Source organism: Condylura cristata, unplaced genomic scaffold, assembly GCF_000260355.1.
Source record: "Condylura cristata isolate star-nosed mole 26May11 unplaced genomic scaffold, ConCri1.0 scaffold00026, whole genome shotgun sequence".
Classification (NCBI taxonomy): Eukaryota; Metazoa; Chordata; class Mammalia; order Eulipotyphla; family Talpidae; genus Condylura; species Condylura cristata.
The window spans coordinates 22271334-22291288 of NW_004567127.1; the positions used below are offsets into that span (position 1 = coordinate 22271334).

The 19955-nt window shown below is 46.0% G+C and overlaps 1 protein-coding gene across 2 annotated transcripts in view; it reads right to left on the bottom strand.

Annotated features, from left to right (window-relative positions):
* Positions 1–19955, bottom strand: part of TENM2 (teneurin transmembrane protein 2) — an 895709-nt gene that overhangs the window by 205550 nt on the left and 670204 nt on the right. The gene's annotated exons all lie outside the window — the stretch shown is intronic.

Below are 19955 nucleotides of genomic sequence, written 5' to 3' on the forward strand. Positions count from 1 at the left end.
CAGTGCCCCCCATTGGAATGCTTCCCATCACCTAGCCAATGCTGGGAACCCTGTGTCCCAAACTATCAGACACTTGAGTAGAATTAAAATCTGTTGGTACTTGGTGTGTGATCATCCACAGCCCTCCCCACAACCACCATTAAGGGATGTGCAATTATTGAGGACATTAATGATTTAAGCCAAAAATATCTATACTCTAAGGGTGGAGACTTTAGACATGGAGCCAGGTAGGGTGGGAGAGATAGTTAAGATGACATTTTAGACAGTGTCTATGACATGGCATGAAGGGAAGTTTCCCTCTCTCCATTCTCCAGTCAGCCTTGACAGGGAAGGTGCTGACCAGGGGCAGCTGGGCTTTGGGGGATCTCTGCTCTGACAAACAGAACAATTGTTCCCCACCTCTCAGGCACAGGGCAGCCCAGAGTCTGATGATCGCTTGGGAGGGGACAAGGCCTCTGATTGCTCATACCTGGCTGTAAATGTTCTGGGGCAAGTTCGTTATTGGCATGGAGTCTGGGAGTCTGAACTCTGAAGTCAGTGCTGAGCAGCTGTGTGTTAGCTTAGCACCCCTGGGCTCCGCATGTTTTGCTTAAGCAAAAAGGGGGAATTTCTAGAAGGCTGTGTAGTCCATGGACGTGAGGGAGTAACAGGACCACCAAGTCTTGTCCTTACTTCCTGTCATTGCACTTTTGCTACATGAAGACGGAGAATAAGAGTTCTTTTCCCACCTGCTGGACCACTCAAGGAAAGAGAGCTTCATTTCCCCCAGTCTATCCTAAGCAAGGAGGCTGATTATCCTGGCTGTGGTCACATATACACCTTGGAGCCTGTCACCGCAGCCAGGATGGTCTGATGACACTGTTGGCCTGAGTTGGGCTCCAGCTAAACCCGAAGAAGACACCAAGGAAGTGACCAGCTTTGCCAAGGACAAATACAGGACACTAGTGAAATTGGACTTCCATGGCATTATTTGGGATGTATTTATGTTGGAAATATTATTCAAAGTTTATCTGAAACTCGTATTTAACTACACTGACTCTGGCCACCGTGTTCCCCAGGGGGTGATGGAGCCCGGCGTGTTCCCCGATGTGCCTACCGCAACTTGATAGAAACCTGGACGAGGCACAGCGTTCTTGAGGAGCCAAGCACTGTCCCTGTCCAGGGGTGCCCTGGAGCTCCTCCATGTTGTGTGGGGATGGCTCTCTGCCCAGAGTAGAATCTATATCAGGCATCTACACTTCCCACAGAGTGTCAGAACTGCCCTGCTGTCTTTTCATCATTCATGCTGATTCCAGGATGGGCCTGAAAATTTTTTCAGAAAATTCAGCTAGGGCCAAATTGTCCACTCTTGCCCAAACCCCTTGAGGAAACTGACAGTGAGCAGCTTCAGCAGACTAGTGAGCTGCCCTGAGCCCATGTCTCAGGCTGGGTGGGGCACCTGCCTTGTAGAAGGCCCACCCTCCCCCCACCCCCCCAGTTTACCAGTTCTGTTCACCTGTCTCTCTTGAAGACTTGAAACCCAAAGATATCTACAAGCTCCATTTGCACCAACAGTGTTATTCCTGTAAATATTTACTCAACTTGCTCTGTAGTCAAGGCACAGCCATGTTTTTTCTTCCTTCTGGACGGAAGTTTATTACACAAAGTAATAGGTGATGTCTTCTTACTACCACATAAATCTGTTATAGCACCTGGGAGCTCAACTTCTTAGACAGCAAGAACAGTTGTTACTGAAACATTCCACACAGGAAAAACAATAAAACCAGAAACAAAAGCAAAAGCAGCAAACAAAACTTACATAGAACCTGTTCTCTTTTAGAATATTTAACACAAGATTGAACAGTCAAAAACTGGAGCTTAGTGCTGTTTCTACTTTACTTTTCTTTGTATGACATACATGACACTTTCTTATTCTGGTGATGAGAAGTGACCTTTCTAGCATTCAGTACCCCAGAAAGAACCTGAGCTCTGGAGGTGAGTCTGGAGCTTGAATTTGGAATGCACAAAAGCCAGGTCAAAGACAAGGTCAGTGGCTGGCAAGACTGGGAGCCTGTTCCCCAATCTCTCTCTTTTTTTAATTTAAGAAAAAAGACTTTTTAAAAAATTTTTATTTTTTGCATAGAAGAACTGGGGTGTAGGCCAAAGGTGTGGGAGTGAAAGGATTCACCAGAGACAGAGTGGGGAGCAGAACAGGTGAAATACACTGCTGAGGGGAGCAGCAGGCAGGATAGATGAGGTCTGCTGTGTGTGTGTGGGTCAGCTCCCTGGCCAGCACAGTGATAGTGCCAAGACTGAATCCCTAGGCCACCAGGGAAGCCCCCTGTTCTCCAATCTCTTAATAGATGTTAGAGTAGCTACAAAAATTCAGCAAATTGTCTGGTTTCTTTAGTGAAACTGAAGGCCACTCTAGGGTTTTCTGAGCAGTGTTTCTGAACTTAAGGGGCAGACTAGTTCTTTTTCTGGGAAAGCCCCACTCACTTAGAAAAGACCCTTTAATGTGCCAGCGATCTCAGAGCTGACCTTCCATGAACTTCCCTGTGGTCCTGTGCTTCTTTTAACGGTCAGGAGGCCACTTGTGTGAGTGTGACCTTCCAGAAAGTGTGGTTCAGGGTCCCAGAGTACTTGTGACTGCGTGTGAGTTTGTGTGTGTGTGTGTGAGATTTCTTGGCAAGTGTACATCACTGCTTTGTCCATGAGAGGTAATACTATTTTAATAAGTAGCTTTAGCTAATGAACTTAATTTTTGTTGAGATATTCCCATTCATAGTCCTAATTCATATCCTTATTCACACAGAAATTAGAAGGACTGACCTTGGATAATTCCTGGGTGTTCGTTTTCATGGTCTTTATCCAGTAAAGTTGCTATGGGCTGGGACAGCAATAACTAAGTGTTGTACTCGGTTAATTCACTGCTGTACCCCCAGAACCGAGCACAGGAAAAAAACTCTGTACTCGGCACTTCCTTTTCCCATCACTGTGCTTCGGGCAGCGTAAGGACTGTCTCATTTTATCTTGAGAGAACTCCTATGGGAGAGGCACTATTGACCAACATCAGAGCAAGGAAACTGAGTCCAGGGAGCCTAAGTTTCTTATTTGTGCTCCTGTAACTAGTACGAAGAAAAGCTGCCATCTGATCCTGCATAGTATGGATTTTGGAATCTGTTCTCATACCTTTTACCAAAAGACATTCATTCATTAATATGAATCCATTGATAACTGGCACATGTTGAAAGTGTTTCATGACCCAACTATGGTTTCTCCCATTGCGCACCAGGCCCAGAACTCATGAACAATTCTGTAGGGCAAGTTCCATGTCCTCATTCCTCTCTCTGACTAAGCCCATGACCTTCTACACCCACCACTGCTTACTCTGACTTCTCTCTGCTGGTGTGAGTGATTCTCACCGTGCTCTCATGCCAACTCCCTGTCGCAGGATTGCTAATTGCTAATCCCCATGCCCGTGGATAGCTGTCCAGGTAGACACTGCTTCTGCATGCTATTTGCATTTCACGAGGAGTCCTCAGCGCGCCAAGGAACTGTGGGTCAAACCTCCTCACATAAGGACAAACTTCTGTGACTGTAGTTGTTGCCCTGCAGACTCCGAAGCAGCCCACCTGGGCTCGCACTTCAAGAGAGCTAAGAAATATAAAAGCTGCAAACCACAAGCATCCCTGGGCCATTGAACAGACCACTTCGAGTTAGAAGGTATGTTTTTCTCAGTTCACAAATCTGCTCCCCAGCACAGGTGGACCCCCAACAGAGGAGCCCTGGGAGGGGAGGAGGTTGCCTTCCCAGCTCAGATGGCAGCTGTCCCAAACAGGGAGATCAACTCCCAACCTTGAGACTCTCTGGCTAATTAAGCCTTCATTGCTAGTCAACACTGCTCACTGTGGCAGTTATTTTAAACAACTTCTGGGTGGTCCCTCCACATTCAAAACTTGCCTCCATCTTTTCATGCACGAGTTATACACACTAATATCTGACGGTAGGAATTTCCATCACCCCCATAGAACATGTTTCTCAGATTTCACACCCAAAATGCAGTCCGTATGAGCTATAATTTGTATCTGCTCTTAGGAATACAGCCAGGTGGTAGCCAAGAGACTGAGGAAGAAAATCTGGGGGTACTCTCCTCCTGCCCCAGTCCAACCACAGGGACCAAATGCTCAGTGCTTCTCTTTGCCAAATAGATTCCAGTGTTCCATACCTGTTGGAGATTACTGCTCTCCACATCACATCATCTGTTAATGTCCATTGTCAATGGAGAATAATTACCCAACACTAAAACACAGGGTGAAAGAAAAGATTCCAGTTTCCAAACCAATTTTTAAGAACTGTTACTAAAGGGAAGTGTCAGACACTGCTCCACTTTAATCATTTCAAAACTTTTAATGAATCTCCTCTTTTAAACAAATAATGCCATTAGCATGGATGCTATGCAAATGAAATGCAGGGCCTGTGTTTGTTTGGCTTGCTCGAAATTGTTTCAGAAATCTGATCACATCAAATATTTTTCAGTTTATGCAAAACAGAACCTCTCAATCCATTTTTTTGTGAAGAGTATGTAGTTTTTCATTTGCATGTTAGTCCCAAGTGGTGAATTTATACTTTGAATGTAGGATTAACAAATTTCCATGTCTGTATGGCATTTTGAAACTTAATCACGGAGAAGTTACTTTTCTAGGCTGAGAGCCATAAGAATCTGACATCGAATGACCGACCCGCTGGGGACCAGAATTTTGCATGTGGATGGCACCCCAGCTTTGTGGGGAGTGATCTCATACAATGACTGTCCATTCAGAAAGGGATCTCATACTGGAGGCGGCCTGGAGAATTTGGGGACAAGACCATATGTTGTACAGCTAAGAAATCGTTCTGATCCTGGTCTCCACAACGCTGCCTGTGCAGACCTTTTCCAAACTGCTCTTTCCCAGTCTGGCAAGCAAAGCTGGCAGTGCCACCTCCTCGCTGCCAGGAACAATGCGGTGGCCTGAGCAAGCTATGCACGAGCACACTGACTATAGCATCAACTATTTTTTTCTTAATTGTCCTGAGATCCTAGAAAGGAAACGAGCGTCTGTGCTGACAGAGGAGCTCAGCATGAACCCTCATTTTTCACATGGAGCTAATTAAAAACTGAAATTAGTTAAATATGGAAATGACACTTGCAAGCACTTTAGTAGAATTCTGGCAAAGTCCCTCTGGAGTGCTGTGACATTACCTGCTGCTTCGAAACTCCCCAACTGAATTTCACAGTTAAAAGGCTGAGCAAAGGGAAAGTTATTATTGAGATTTCGGATTCAGAATGTGTCTGTAAAACTCCAAATTAAATTTCACGGCTGGCCCTTGAGTGGCTGGTGATACAGAACGCAGCCAATGGAGTGGGCCGCTAACAATGTCCCTGCGAGCAGGCGTCACAATTACCCCTCTTTAGGTATGGTGCTGTGGGTGGCAGAGGTGCAGCAATCGGAAGGCTCATGGACGTATTTCTCCTGGAATCTGACTCAAGGTGGTTCATACACAGATTTCAGCCAAGAGCTTGGACTCGTGAACGTGGGACGATAGGCCTGATGATCAGAACTAAGCAGGAGGATGCGGACTTCTTAGGAGTAACAGGACCTACTTCTCACCTATCACTGCACTGTGTCGGTGTCTTTGTGTGTGTGTCTGTCTGTCTACCCATTCATCTATCCATCCACCTCCTCTAGCTAAAGTATCTATGCACCTCACAGTATACGTATACACGTGTGTATGTATATATGTACACATTTTCTCAAACACACACACACATATACACCTCCTTGTATGTATGTATGTACCTCATAGGCATTAATTCACAGCTTTTATTCATAACTGTGATACCTTATCATGAAGCAGGAAGATCAAAAAGCTAGAGTTTCAGGGGGGAGTGAGAAGAATCTTCTCTTAAAATCCTTGCTAGAATAAATAGCTTTTCTAAAGGGACACAGTCAGAGGGGGATGTTCCAGAGTAGATGGGAACATAGCACCAGCCGGGATCCCTGTCCCCCCTTTACAGGCAAAAGCAGTAGCATTTGCTCAAGGGCAAATTATGGTGTTTGTCTACATCTGCATACAATTTAATTAAACCCGCCTACACGTCTGATGGCTGTAGAGCTGTGGCAGAGTGTTCGGGAAGTCCAGCCACCCTCCAAACAACTGGAGTGTTGTGATTTTATTGTTTTTCCGACACCCCATCCATTTGCCCTTGAGGCAGTCCCTCCCCTTGGCCCCTGGCCATGACTAAGGGAGGCAGCGTCCCCTGCCTGGGCAGGCCAGCGAGAGGAGCTGCCGGGTGCCAAAGCCAGCTCTGCTCTGGGAGCCGCTGGCGGGGAGCCGTCGGAGGGCTGGGCTGCCAGCGAGAGCTCCCTGGCTGCTCCAGCCCGTCTTCCCATCATCACACCCGGCTCTCTAGTCCGAGGCCTGGAAATCATCATGGCTTACCCAGCTGGATAATGCTGCAGCTGTACCATCAGGCTGGCTTATTTTTATTGAATTTTGAATATCCAATTTCAAAGCAATTCAAATGAATTTGCCCAAGGCCTCGGATCAGTGTGGCTGCCTACACTCTCTGCAGCAGGGTTTCGAAGTTCATATTTCTAAACAAAGGCAAGATTACAGAAGCTTTCCTTGTCAGGACCAGCGCCTCTAAAGCACCCTCGTACCGACTCTATTAGGTCACATGCTGACAGCAGGGAATCTGCGGTGCCAATGGTGCCCGCTCCTCACACGTCGGGCCGTGGTGGCCAAGCAGACTTCTAGTGCTAGTCACAGGAAGACCAGGGGTGCAGGATGGGCACCGAGCAGCGTGTGTGAAGATCCAGGACACAGAGCTGGCGCAGGCGATGCCGCTGGCACAGTGGGGACACAAAGCTCCAAAGTGTGTCAGTGAGTGGATGGAGAGGGCAGGGCTGGGGGCAGGCCAGGGCAGCTCCCCTTCCCTAAACAGTGACCTCAGCACAAGAAAACAAGCCCTGGAGAAGTCAGGAATAATTCTAAACTTGCTCTGTCACATGGGCCCTCTCTCCTTCCTTCTGTCCAGATTGAAAGTAAAAACAAGGAGCCACTAGAATGTGTGGGTAGAACAGAAGTGATGGCGGAATCCCTCCTCTCCTGAGCTTCTGACCAGCTCCACTTTTCCATCTCTCCTCACTCCTGCCATTTTTCTTTTCTAATCCTGCTAGACCCATGCCCAGAAGGCTTTTATTTCGAAATGCACAAAGCCAAACAACTCAAGTGGTAGAAGGCTAAAGGGCCCTGGGGAAGAATGGGGCCCTCCTGAAACAAAGCCCCACTGGGCATCTTCTGGCCCAGCGTGGCTGGATCATCAAAACATAACCTGCTCTGATTTCTTTCAGTAGGAACTGGGGCACAGTGAGGGCTTGGCACTCATTGGAAACTGTTTTCAAGAAGCCCTGGGACAAAACCAATTCAATAACTATTGATGTTCACAATCTGTCAACTCTACCCCCCAGGGGTTAGTAAAACTCAGGGCAGAGAGCAAATTGGGAGACGGAAGCTCTCAGAGTGAAGATGGATGGTTTCCTGGGGGCAGGGTGCCTGTCTGCTCTTGCTCAGCGAGGCACTCCAGCCCCCGCACAGTGCTTGACCCACAGTGGTACTTAATGATTACTTGTGGAATGAATGAAACGAGCAAATGAACAGTGTCTGCATTGTATGTCACTTGGGGGTACCATGCGGGTTTTAGAATCAGCAAGATTCCTGATCATTTATTGTTATGTGGCACTGGATAAATAATCTCAAGGGCTCAGTCTCCCCATTCCCAGCAAAACGTGTTGGGTAAAAGTACCCACTATATGGGGTTACTTTTTTTTTTTTAAAAGATTTATTTATTTATACAGAACCGGGGTACAGGCCAGAGATGCCGAGGGTGAGAGGATTCACCGGAGACAGAGTGGGGAGCAGAATAGGCAGATGGACGAAGTACACTGCTGAGGGGAGCAGCGGGCGGGTCAGGAGAGGTCTGCCACGCCATGTGGTCACCTCCGGGGCAGGCGGGGATCGAACTCCTGCGGAAGTGGTTTCAGCTTCTCAGTGCTGTGCTTTAACCCGCTGTGCCACCAGGGAGGGCCTGGGGTTACTTTTTTAAAAGATTAATTTATTTATGCGTACAGAACTGGGGTACAGGTGGGAGGGGAGGTGAAAGGATTCACCAAAGACAGAGTGGGGAGCAGAACAGACAGGTGGACAAAGCAGCAGACAAGGCAGGAGAGGTCTGTCTCGCCACGTGGGTCACCTCCAGGGCTGGGGATTGAATTTGCACTGAAGTGGCTGCGTCTAGCTAGCAGTGCTGCCATTTAAACCTGTTGTGCCACCAGGGAGGGCCCTATCCGAGGCTATTTTAAAGATTAGAGAAGGAGATCATTTGTTTCCTTTACATGGTTCAATGGAGTCTTCTTGAAAAAGATGGGGTGGGGGGAATTACATATTCAAAAGAGCCTTGTTCTTTTTTTCGAAAATTTTACAGTCCTTCAAAGTGACTGTTTTGCCAGTCAGTACGAGAGTCATCCACAGAGACCAGTAACTTCCGGGCTGCCACCATAAGTGTATCACATGTCTGGTGAACCTCAAGTGTACACCATACATGAGGGAGGTGTGATTTTCCTTTCAGAGCTAGTTCTGTAGGTTCAGAGTAAAGACACAGAAACCAAGACAAAATAAACAGCACCAGGATAAAGCAAAGACCCAAAGACAGAAGTAAGGGGAGGTTGTGGATGTCAAGAACCAATGGAGGGAGGAACCTGAGGGAGCTGGGTAGATGCTTCTAGAAACTGGAGGTAAGAAGGGCTATGCACAGGTCACTCCCCTTTAGTGTTCAACCCAATCGGTCTTAAATCATTTGGTCCTTTGAGCAAACAGTGCTGCTGGTTAGTTATCCAGCAGATGTTTTTAATTACAAGCTGAAAAAGTCATTTTGTAGCTCTGAAACCAGTGCCCTCATGCCTAAGAAGTGCTTTTTAATATTTATACATCTAAAGAGGGTTTGCCCTCCCAGACACAGAAAATCATTAGGAAGCCTTCTCAGGAGGATATAACTTTGGTCAAGGTCATGCACAAACCTAGACTTCAAATTCCAGCCAAGGTTTACCAGTAGGTGCCACTTTTGTGCCACAAACCGTCTGTAGCCCTCTTAAACTTGATTTCTAGGTTATCAATTTTTAAAGGAAGGAAAGGAACAAAGATAGGCTTGTGAGACAATTCTGAGCATAGAAAAGTTGAAGAAACTTTTCTCCCTCGTTACTTGGCACATCTACTTAATAGGGCCTTTTTGATTTCGCTTCTTTCTTCCAGCACAGCAGATGAATGGGAGAGCCGAGGCAACAGCATTCAAAGAAATGTCTTGTAACGGTGCTAACTTTGGTTTGGCATGTCACCTCTCTAACGATATCAGGGAGAGGAAATATTCCGTCAAAGCTGTGAGCAGAGAAGGAAACAGCCTGGACCGTGGCCAAAGATACACGGTCTCTTAGCAACTCAGGAGCCAGCATTTTCAGTTTGGGAAGCCAACTGGTGGAAGTTCCATCCTGCCCAGCCAGGAATTACAGAGAGATGCCCCCCATGGACGATGGTGGCTAGTGGGCGTGGTAATCATCATTTTCAGGGTGTTCTATCCAAGCAGTGGGAAATCATGTGTCCTCAGAGGGCAGGCAATTGTCTTCTCAAGAAAACAACATAAAGCAAAATGAAGATGCCCCCAAAAGGCACAAGACACGATAAGCAGGTGGGATCAACATGTCATGTTTGGAAAATCCCTTGAAGGAGCATATTGGGCACCCCTCCTCCCAAATAAAAGCCTACAGTCAACCACTGTAGGAAGAAAGGGAAGGTAGGAATCAGTCATGGCTGTCCAGCCAATTCCTGTCCAGTCCTGATGCCTCTGAGAAACAGGGATTATACCTCTGCCTTGGGAAAAGAAGACTTTGTAAGAATCTCTTCTCAATTACCAAAATGGGGAGACTCCAAGCACCCATTAAAGATGTCTTGGGGATCACCTGGTAGCCCCCCCAACTTCTCTTTTGAAAAAAATTTTTTTTCAAGACTTATTTATTGATGCATACAGAATTGCTGTACAGGCCAGAGGTGCAGGGGCAGTGAGAGGATTCACCAGAAACAAAGTGGGGAAAAGAACAGACCGACTGAGAAGTACTCTGCTGAGGGGAGCAGCAGGCAGGTCAGGAGAGGTCTGCCGCGCCATGTGGGTCACCTCTGGGGTGGGGATGGAACTCATGCTGAGGTGGCTTTAGCTTCTTAGTGCTGTGTTTAACACACTGTGCCACCAGGGAGAGCCCTTGCTTCTCTTTTAAAGCTAGTGGTAAGTATATAATTGGGTGAATTTGAATAAACTTGACCAGTAAACCTAATTTGAGTCTCAAAGTTATCCTCCCAATTTGAGGCTGAATGTTAATCTGAAGCTTCAAGGAAGCCAGGATAGCACTGTCACACGAGTAGGGATCCATTCCCTCTCCACCCAGAACTACCAGTACCACAACTACCACAACTGTTCCTTACACTCAAGCAATTAAGGCACCAAGTAAGTAAATAAGTGACACATATCAAGCAAGTGAAACGTGTCATTTCAAGAGAAGAGACAATGATGATTTTTAAGCCTTTTCTTTCCACTAACATCTATTGTCCTGAAAACATCATTCAGCACCAAAATCAGCAAGCTTACTAAATCCAATTCTATGTTCTTCGAAACTGGTTATTCCACATGTGAGGATAACTTAGGAAGCACTTCCCGTGTCGCCTAATCTCCGACAACATCCAGCCCAGGAGACATGTACAGATGAACACGTGTAACCACTGGAGTTTCCAACAGGAAGTCTGGCCCCAACTCCCCCACATGCAGAGACTGGCTCCGAGTCACTGTCTGAGAAAGCAAGAACAGATAGGGCATTTCTGGTACCCTCCGGCTCTCAGCTTCAATGACCAAACCTGGCATCCGCCTTCCAGAATGTCTTCTCCTCACTGACCTCTCGCAGCCCTGCTTTGGTCCTTGTTCTGCTCGCCTTCCTTGCTTTCTGGGCTCTGAAGTAGCCTCCTGCTTGCTTGTTGTCTTTACCCACTGATTCCATTCTAATGGATCGACCTGGCTATTCCAAGCCCTCTCTGTTAGCATTCAGCAGGTTTTGCATCGCAGAAGAGTGAAATCCAAACACATGGTGTGACATGAAGTCTCTGTGCTGTGCACTCCTTCTCTCCAGCCCCATGTCCATCAGTATCTATGGATGTGTGGCTTGGGAGCTCATGCTACATGGCTCCTGACACAGCATTGTGGCACAGGACAGTTTTTATCCTGATATTTAGCTCTCCCACTTTGTCCTGGTGCCAACCTCTATGAGCCCTTCCAGTCTGAAGTACCCCTGGCACCATGTGATGAAGTCCTGCTTTTCCTCGCCCCAGTCACGGCTCATGGATCACCTACTTCTTCCTTAGTCTTCTGCTGTGACTTTATCTGTTTTATGTATGTGGCAAGGATCTACTGGAGGGCAGGGTTGGTCAGTGACCCTCTGTGTCACCATCTCTGCATCACCAGGTTCTTGGCACTTAGGCTGAAGCGGGGAGGTGTCAGTAAATGTGTGCCAGATGAATCGAGGATGAAGGACAAAGTCAGTCATCAGAATGACCCTGATACTGACTCAAACTTGAGAAGGAGCCTTAACATTTAAATACAGATGGGGGAATCCTATCACCTAAGGAGTCCTTGCATACCAAGTAGGCTCTATTTTCAGAACTCAGTTGCTTCCCTACATCCTATTTCTTTCTGGGCAGGGGTCCGGTCTGAGTAGAAATGCCCCTTCCTTTCCACTACCAGGGGCCAGCAAGCCTGTATCTGCGGTGACTATAGCCATTAGAACCCCAAAGCTGTCACCACTGAAACAGACCCAGCAATGGAGGGCAATCCAACCCTTTTGTTCTTCAGGCAATATATAGCTCTAGAAACAGTTATTTCCTTATGAAAAAATGAGGAGGGAAAAAAAGAGAGAAAAACTCACCAGACCATGCTAAAGCAAATGCTTAGAAAATATTTTTGAAACATTTGGAAGTAATTTCTATTCACAAATTATCTCCATTCACAAAATGAAAAGGCAAATTATGTGAGCTGGATAAATTGAGACAGAGAAGAAATCAGACTTAATGCAGGGAACAGAAGAGGAATAGGAAGAAAGGAAAAGAGAGAAGCAGTAATTCTTGCACTTCTATGGCAAACAGAATTTGAAAAACATCGCCAGTGTATTGAGTGCCCCCGTAACTTCCAAGATACTGGTGGGCAGTTCACTTCTTCACATGCAGAAGAGAAAGCTTCCCGCTCCAAAGAGGCCCCCGTCATCCAAGTCAGAGAGTTGCGATCACCAAATACGAGAGTGGGAGAAAGAGAAAGAACCAAGAAAGGACTAGAGGGAAAGTTGGAGAAGGAACGGAAAAACACAAATACGTCAATAAGAAAGGGACGAGAAGGTATGAAGGGTCACCTGTCACCAGCAATGACCAGGGAGCCATGCTCTGTTTTGTGCTCCTGAAACACAAAGTCCATGCTCCGTTGGGGGGTAGGGGGGAAGCAGAGGGGTGGCGGAAGCATGGGGGAGAGAATAATTACTGAGTCCTTGATTCTCATGAGGGTGAACTTCTTACTGGTGAATAACTCTGAGTTGAATGCGAGGAAAAGGGTTTTTGTGCATTCTAGCAGGGCACCCTGCCTTCCTATAAGCCTTCCCAGACACAGTAAGAATGAAATAGCAACACATTATTCAAAAGTGTTTGCTCATCACGTTATATATCAACCACCAGCTGAAGTGGGATGAATTCAGAAGACAAACAGTGCCAAAGACGCTGGGGGTGAGAAAATTCGCAGACCACGTCTCTTCTTCAAGGCTCAATACAAACTGCCCCAGGCAAACAGGCTGGCCAGTCTAAAAATAACAGGCCTTGCATGCTAGCCCATGCCCAGGTACCTAGTCTCTTGATGAGTCTCAATGATAGCTCTGCGAGGCTTGCTGTCCTGAGTTAACAATGATAATCTGAAACCCAGGGAGCTTTATAGGACATCCAAATTAGAACCCAGGTCTGAACAGATCCAAATCCTCCTCCTTTCCAATTCAGTCCCTTGCTTCCAAACTTGATCCTGAATTATCTCTTTTTGTTCCTGTAGCGAATCAGTGAGAAGCCCTCCAGCTGGATCAGGACAAAGGGAGAGAAGAAATCTAATGGGCAGGAAAAGCAGCTTACGAGTGCAAAACAGGCGGTAGGAACGGAGACAGGCTTTCTGTTAGGAGCAGCTCCGTGCAGAGGTGGGCCCTGACCTGGCAGGTTCAGCCTGGGAACCTATGAGGTCCTCTCTCATCCCTCTAACAACCGCTGAGCACTTAAAAGTAAACACTGTGAAAGAGCTATGCATACAACATGCAGTTGACCTTTGCAGCAGCTCCTTAGAGGTAGGTGCATTTGCCATCACCATTATGTAGATGGAAAAACTACCTCCGAGAAGGCAAGTAACCTGCTCAGAGTCACACAGCTGGTAAGGGTTAGAGTGGAGAGCCCAATCCTTTTCTCACTCCACAGGGCCTGCTGTTAGTTACCAAGTGAACTGATTTCCTCCTCTCCTGTGGAGAAGGCACTCAGGAACATGACTTCATTTGTCTCTGAAGTCGAGGTCAAGAGCAAGCCAACATGGCTTTTGGTGTCATTCCACAGACACTGGAATCTGGCAGGTCCTATTTTGAAGACATTCCTTCTCTTTACTGTGTTGTCTTAAGCAAATTATTCGATCTGTACCTCAGTTTCTGTACTTTAAAGGGGGAATAAAATGAAGACAATGTGTGCTTGTTCCTAAAGTGGACAGTAACTACGCATGGCAAGGAAGATATAGATGAAGTTCAATGAGTCAGATTAAACACAATGGAATGACAAGATGTTAGAAATGAAGGGCATCAGGGTTACTCCTCAGAGTGCCTTTGTCTACCATTTATGATTAAGAGCCTGGAAGTTTTGCTCAAAAGCTCCTGGCTGTTTGACCCTGGGCAAATCAATTGACATCTCTAAGCCTCAGTTTCCTTATCTATGAAATGGAGATAAAAACAGGTTACAACCAGGGCCTCCTTGGTGGCACAAGGGGTGAAGTCTCAGCAATATGAAGCTATCACATCACTGCAGCATGGATTTCCATCCCCGGCCAGGGAAGTGACCCACATGCACAGCAGACCTCTCCTGTCTCGCCTGCTGCTCCCCTCAGCAGTGTATTTCAGTCAATCTACTTGTTCTGCTCCTTGCTCAGTCTCTGGTGAAACCTCTCACCCCCCACACCTCTGGCCTACACCCCAGCTCTTGTAAGCATAAATAAATACAATAAATCTAAAAATTTAGCACAATCACCAGTTGTTATGAAGATGAAATTAGATGATTTTGGCAAAGCCCAGTGGTCTGATAAGACTACTTCCCAGAAGTTAAGTAACCTGCTCAAAGTCACACAGCTCTCAGGGAAGTGCAGGGAATAACCAGTGCATGACTCATGCATAAGTGCCATGGTTTTTCAGATGGGAAACTGAGACTCCAGGATGGTAAGTGCTTATCTGTGGTTGTAGTGTAAGTTAACAGAGGAATGCAGGTCTCTTGATCTCCGGTTCAGGCTGCTTCCTTCACTGTTCAACTTTGGACAAGTTACTTAACAGTTGCAAGACCTGGTCTCCCTGTCCATTGAAGGGGGGCAACCTTCTTACCTCTGCTAACATGAACCTGGATGGGATTAAAGGATCGATTCACGTAAGCCCCCAACCTGGTGCAGAGTGAGCGGTCACTACATTGTAGCTGTTATACTTATTCCTTCCCTTTTGCTATGAAAGAGAGGAGACAAAGATGGCAAAATGGGAGGATGCTTTTCTCAGGCTGCTGGATGACTCAGACAGCTGTGAAATGAACAAACCCCAAACCCAGGAACACCACCTGGGGACTTCACCAGAGGACTCTCATCTCCCCAACTCAACAGGTTCTCCTGGGCTAAGTGCCTGAGTCCTCTGTGTGGAATTTGTTCCCTTTCTGATTCTAGAAGCTTCTGTGAGTTCAACTTTGAAGGACTTGATCACCGCTCACATGGCCCTGCACACCCTCTGCAGGGGGAAGGGTGCCAGACTTGGAGTCTGACTTGCTGGTGTGCCCTGCCCTGCTCTGTGCGGGCTGTGTGCCTTAGAAAAGTTGTTCTTTTACTTTACATAAATTTTTATTGACTAACCATAGCATGTACGACGTATTTTGGAAGTACAGCTTCACACATCCATATGTGGAGAAGCCTCACCTCACCCACCTCCAAGTTCAGTGTCTCTCCCACTGTGGGCTGAGCCTCTCGGCTCTTTCTCCCCTGTCATTCCCCACCCCTTATAGACTTGGGCAGGTGCTTTCCCTTCCTGAGGCTGTCTCTCCAGTGTAACAGGTGCATAACAAGGCCTGTTGTCCACCACATAGAAGCATCTGGGCCCCCTCAAACCCCACTTGATTTCCACTCCCATTTCCTGCCTTGTTGGCTACCAGTCAGGAGGAAATCAAAACCAGTGTTCTTTCTTAATGATTATGGCATGGGCAGGGAAGTCATCTACTATTTTTGTGCCTTAGTTTCCTCTATTATAAGTCAGGAAAAAATGACAGCAGGGATCTCGGGGTTACAGTGTGGATTCATAAGAAAATCCATATGAACTGCTTAGTCGGAGTGGTAACTATCATAATTACTGTTAATATACCAAGGAAGGATCCAGAGAAATCCTGATTAGATTGAGCTGTGGCCCCTACTCAAAAGATACTGAAGCCCCAAACTTCAGTATCTGAGAATGAGACCTTATTGTGGAAGTAGGTTTCTTCGTTGATAGTCAAGTTGAGAGGAGCTCAAGAGGTTGGGCCCTAATCCATTATGATCTGTGTCCTCAAGAAGAGGGGAAATTTGCCCACAGGCAGTCAGACACAGGGAAAATACTAGGGAAGGGCTACAATATGGAAAGCTGAGTGAGGCCTGGAACAGAATGTTTCTGTGTCTTCACAGAAAGCCCAGCTCAGCTGACACTAACCTTGGATCTCTAGCTTCCAGAACTGAGATGACACTAAACTTGGATCTCTAGCTTCCAGAACTGACTCAAAATGAGTGAGCAGTAAGATCACTCATTTTGAGGTACTTTGTTGTGGGAGCCCTAGCAAACTAACACATCCTCTCTCAAAGTGCCACAGTGGACAAGGAAGAAAAGAGAGAGAGAGAGAGTGCAATTACTAGAAGTAGTTACTGCATTTATTTCCAGAAAAACAGAAATTTAGTTTCTGAGTATAAAAATCACTCATAAGATACTGCTAGTTTTTTTTTCAGGCACTTTCAACTTTTTTTCTCCCTTGTTGTCTTCTATCAGAGTTGAAAAAAGCTTTCCACGCCTCCCGTGAAGCAAGGACAGCCATGTGACATAATTCATGTGAATAAGATGGACTTAAAATTCTGCTGTTATGAGGTTGATCTTAGGTTTTTCCTCATAAAAGGGACAGAGAATTTGAACTTGAATCCTTCCCTTTTTCTTTCCGCATTGCCAAATGTTCCCAGGGTCAGGTGAGGGTGAGGGTTCTTGAATTAGAGCTAAGGGCAATGGCGGGGACTGAGGCACTACAGGCTCTCGCTGGGTAAAACTCATGGGGGACAATTTGCAAGTGGTCCCCAAAATATTTGTAATCCTGCATCCTATGCAAAATTACAAGAGAAAAGAGGAAAGAATTTTGTAAATCTTTGGGCCCTGAGCGAAGGTTGGTAGCTAATGAGCAAAGGTCAATGGCTACTGCTCCATCAGGAAGACAGAACTAGGAGTGATGATATGTGAACTATTGCTTCCCTCTGGACCAAGGACCTCTTCATATCAAGACAGCTTAATGGGCAAAATATTAGACATTCTGCCTAAAAGACCTAGCAAATTCTAACCTGCTCTTTTCACACAATGTGATATTACCGCTAAAAGAAAGGAAGAGCAGTTTTGAAAAGGGAAGTGGACCCTGGGAAGGGGCATTGCCTCTGTTTCCCAGTCACACCCTAGCACTGCTTCTCAGGATGTGGGTGATTCCACTCACTGTCCACAATGAGACTAGAAAAGACCAGCTAATGCTCAGTGTGGGCAGCTGTGGAATAGAGAGCCTACATTTTACTTTAATTCTCTGTGCTCCCACTAATTTTCAAAGGCTTCTCCCCCATGAACATCATCCTTATCCTTCATCATCATTTACTTAAAAAGATGCGGTCTTTGAGAGCTTGAGTACTCATTTGCACTCCTCTCTGGATCTTCCTGGGGGCCCTTGGTCTTGAGATGGTAAAACACTGTTCTAAGAGACTCTGTTGTACATACCGTGAAGCTCTGAAGAGGGAAAACTTGAGAGAAAGGCTCCTTTGCATGAAAATATTCATATGCGTTAGTTCATTATACACTTGAGAAATGACAAGTTGGTTGGTAAGAATGGTGTAAGACATTCCCTTACAATTTACCCATGGTTAAGAGCTTGTTCACGCTGTTCCAAACTCCACTTTAAACTTCCCCTGAATGTCTTACAATTCTCATCCAGTCTTTGAATCCCAAGATTCCTTTATGCTTTAAAGAGACTGAGTGTTGTCAGATCAGCTATGCTATTAGGCGATCACGCCAAACTGTCCTGTGATTATTTTAACCTGACTGATAAAGTCAACTCTATTTGAGCGAGTTAAAAGAACTCCCCTCATTTACATTTGAGGGGCGAGCTTGTGGGGTGTGCACGTTGTACTGAACTATCATACAGGACATGATGTGCCTCCACAGGTACTATTACTGGGGCCGGGTGCAGGTGTAGAGGCCGTGCTAAGGCACCCTACCATAGTGTCTCACGGGGGCAAGTGGAGGTGTGTCTGTCCTGTCACTTGCCTTGACCCAGCTGAGCTTGGCAGTGGCTCACAGTTTAGGACTCCCACAAGACCCAGCCCAAGGCTGAAGGGCCGGAAAACATAGAAACAGAGGCCTGGCTTCAAGACCAAGTCTTATCTCTGCTCCCTCACAGCAGGAAACTAAAAGTGAGAAGGATAACGATAAAAAAGCAAGCACGGTGACATAATTATCTACTAAATTTAGGACCATCCACACAGTCAATCCAGATAACACAAAGTAAAGTGCTTTTGGGGCCTAAATTATCTTGGTGAGTTTGGAAACTAATTCTAAAATTCCCCAGGTAAGCAAGCTGTTTTATGCTTTACTTGGGGAACCTCGCAGCTGAGAGGATATTTCATGCACTTCAGTCAAATGTTAAAGCATAGAAAATAAATGGAGACTTCAGTGTGGTGCAGAGAGAGGGCGGGCTGTGGCGGGGGCCAGGGCAAGGGCTCATTCCCTGATGTCTGGCCCTCTCTGCCCCGATCCATAAACCCATAACCAACTTCATCCATCTCACCATTCAGCTTGGGTACAGTGAGTCAGCCTCATTTGCAGAGACACAGACAGCTGCATTAGAGTTTAAACCTGCTCATACAGTGAATATGTAGCAGATTTATCATAATTTCAAACCTGCCTCTAACCAGCTGATCAAAAGGCAAGTTTCTTCTTTGAAGATTTTCATTTGTAAGCTTCACTGCCCCCAAATCAAAAGGGGCACTGGGACAGACTCCCAGGCCCTCATCCTGCATTTGCAAGGCAAGTGCCTTCAGGTCCTGGAGCGTGTTTTTCTATTTATAAATGGGTACGCTCACTTTCGTTGTCTATCCTGCTGCCTCCTTTTGGTTCACAGAATTTGCTCTGCATCTAAGCACTGCGAGTTGGAAGAAATTGTTGGCCTTTTAGAGTTTCGTTTTAACCCAATTCTGTTTTTTTTTTCCCTCCACAGACTTTCATACAAAAATCTGAAGAGAATGCCTCAGAAGGGGTCTTGATGGGTTTTATTGGATCAAAGGGCCCTTTCATAATAAAGAAACCGCACAGAGATTTACGGAGTGCATTAAAAAGGAAAGGCTTCTTGCCAGCAATGGTAGAATTACACACCAATAAAAAATGTTTGGGCCAGCCATGCTTTTAGAAAAGTGAGTGGTGACTAAAAGAGGGTGGGTCAATTTTTAATTTTTCAGTCCCCACATCCTGGACAATTATTCCTCTTGGGAGTAAAAGACCCACACATTTCCACCATCTTTGTCTTTATAGTCAACACACTTCAAATTCTATCACAAATCTATCTTTTCTTCTCTGGAAGAACTCTCACAGAAACACTCAGCTTTTCTACTGCCATAGCACCCCTTTGTCCTCTATGGGGATCTTCACTAACTTACCCTTTACTTATTGCCAGAACCTTTCCATAAGTCACCTGTCCCCTGCCCCTGTTTCCTAATCAACCCTGAATCCTTAGTCAATTAGCAAATAAATATTTATGGAGGCTCTACTAGGTAATTGACATGATATCATGTCATAATTTTATCATATTACACTCCTGCTTATGAACTTAAAGCACCTCCCTGTTGCCAAATTAATCAAATGAAACCTCCTGCAAGATTTACAGGCCGTCTATCATCTGGTCCTGCTCTGCTCTCCTGCTGATAAGTCTCCACCACCCGCCCACAGGACCCCTTCTCACTGGCTAAGATCCTCATTTTTTCCTCACCAGATCCTATTAACTCTGATCTCTCACCTTTCCTTTTGTCCCTCTTCCCAGAATGCTTCTCAGCCCCTTGCCAGGTCCATTTCTGTCCACTGGGTCAACTGGATGATCCTCCAGCCCATGCAAAAGCCCAATTCCCAAATCACAATTTAGCATCTTTATTTTTTTTTTCTTGAATGAATGCAAACCAACAATAATTTAAAAACTATTCAATGCCTACTTTATACTTCAAATAAGAAAGACTACGGAAAGGCATCACGTGCACTGTAACTTATCAACCATTTCATATGGTTGAGAAGAACAAGGCCCAG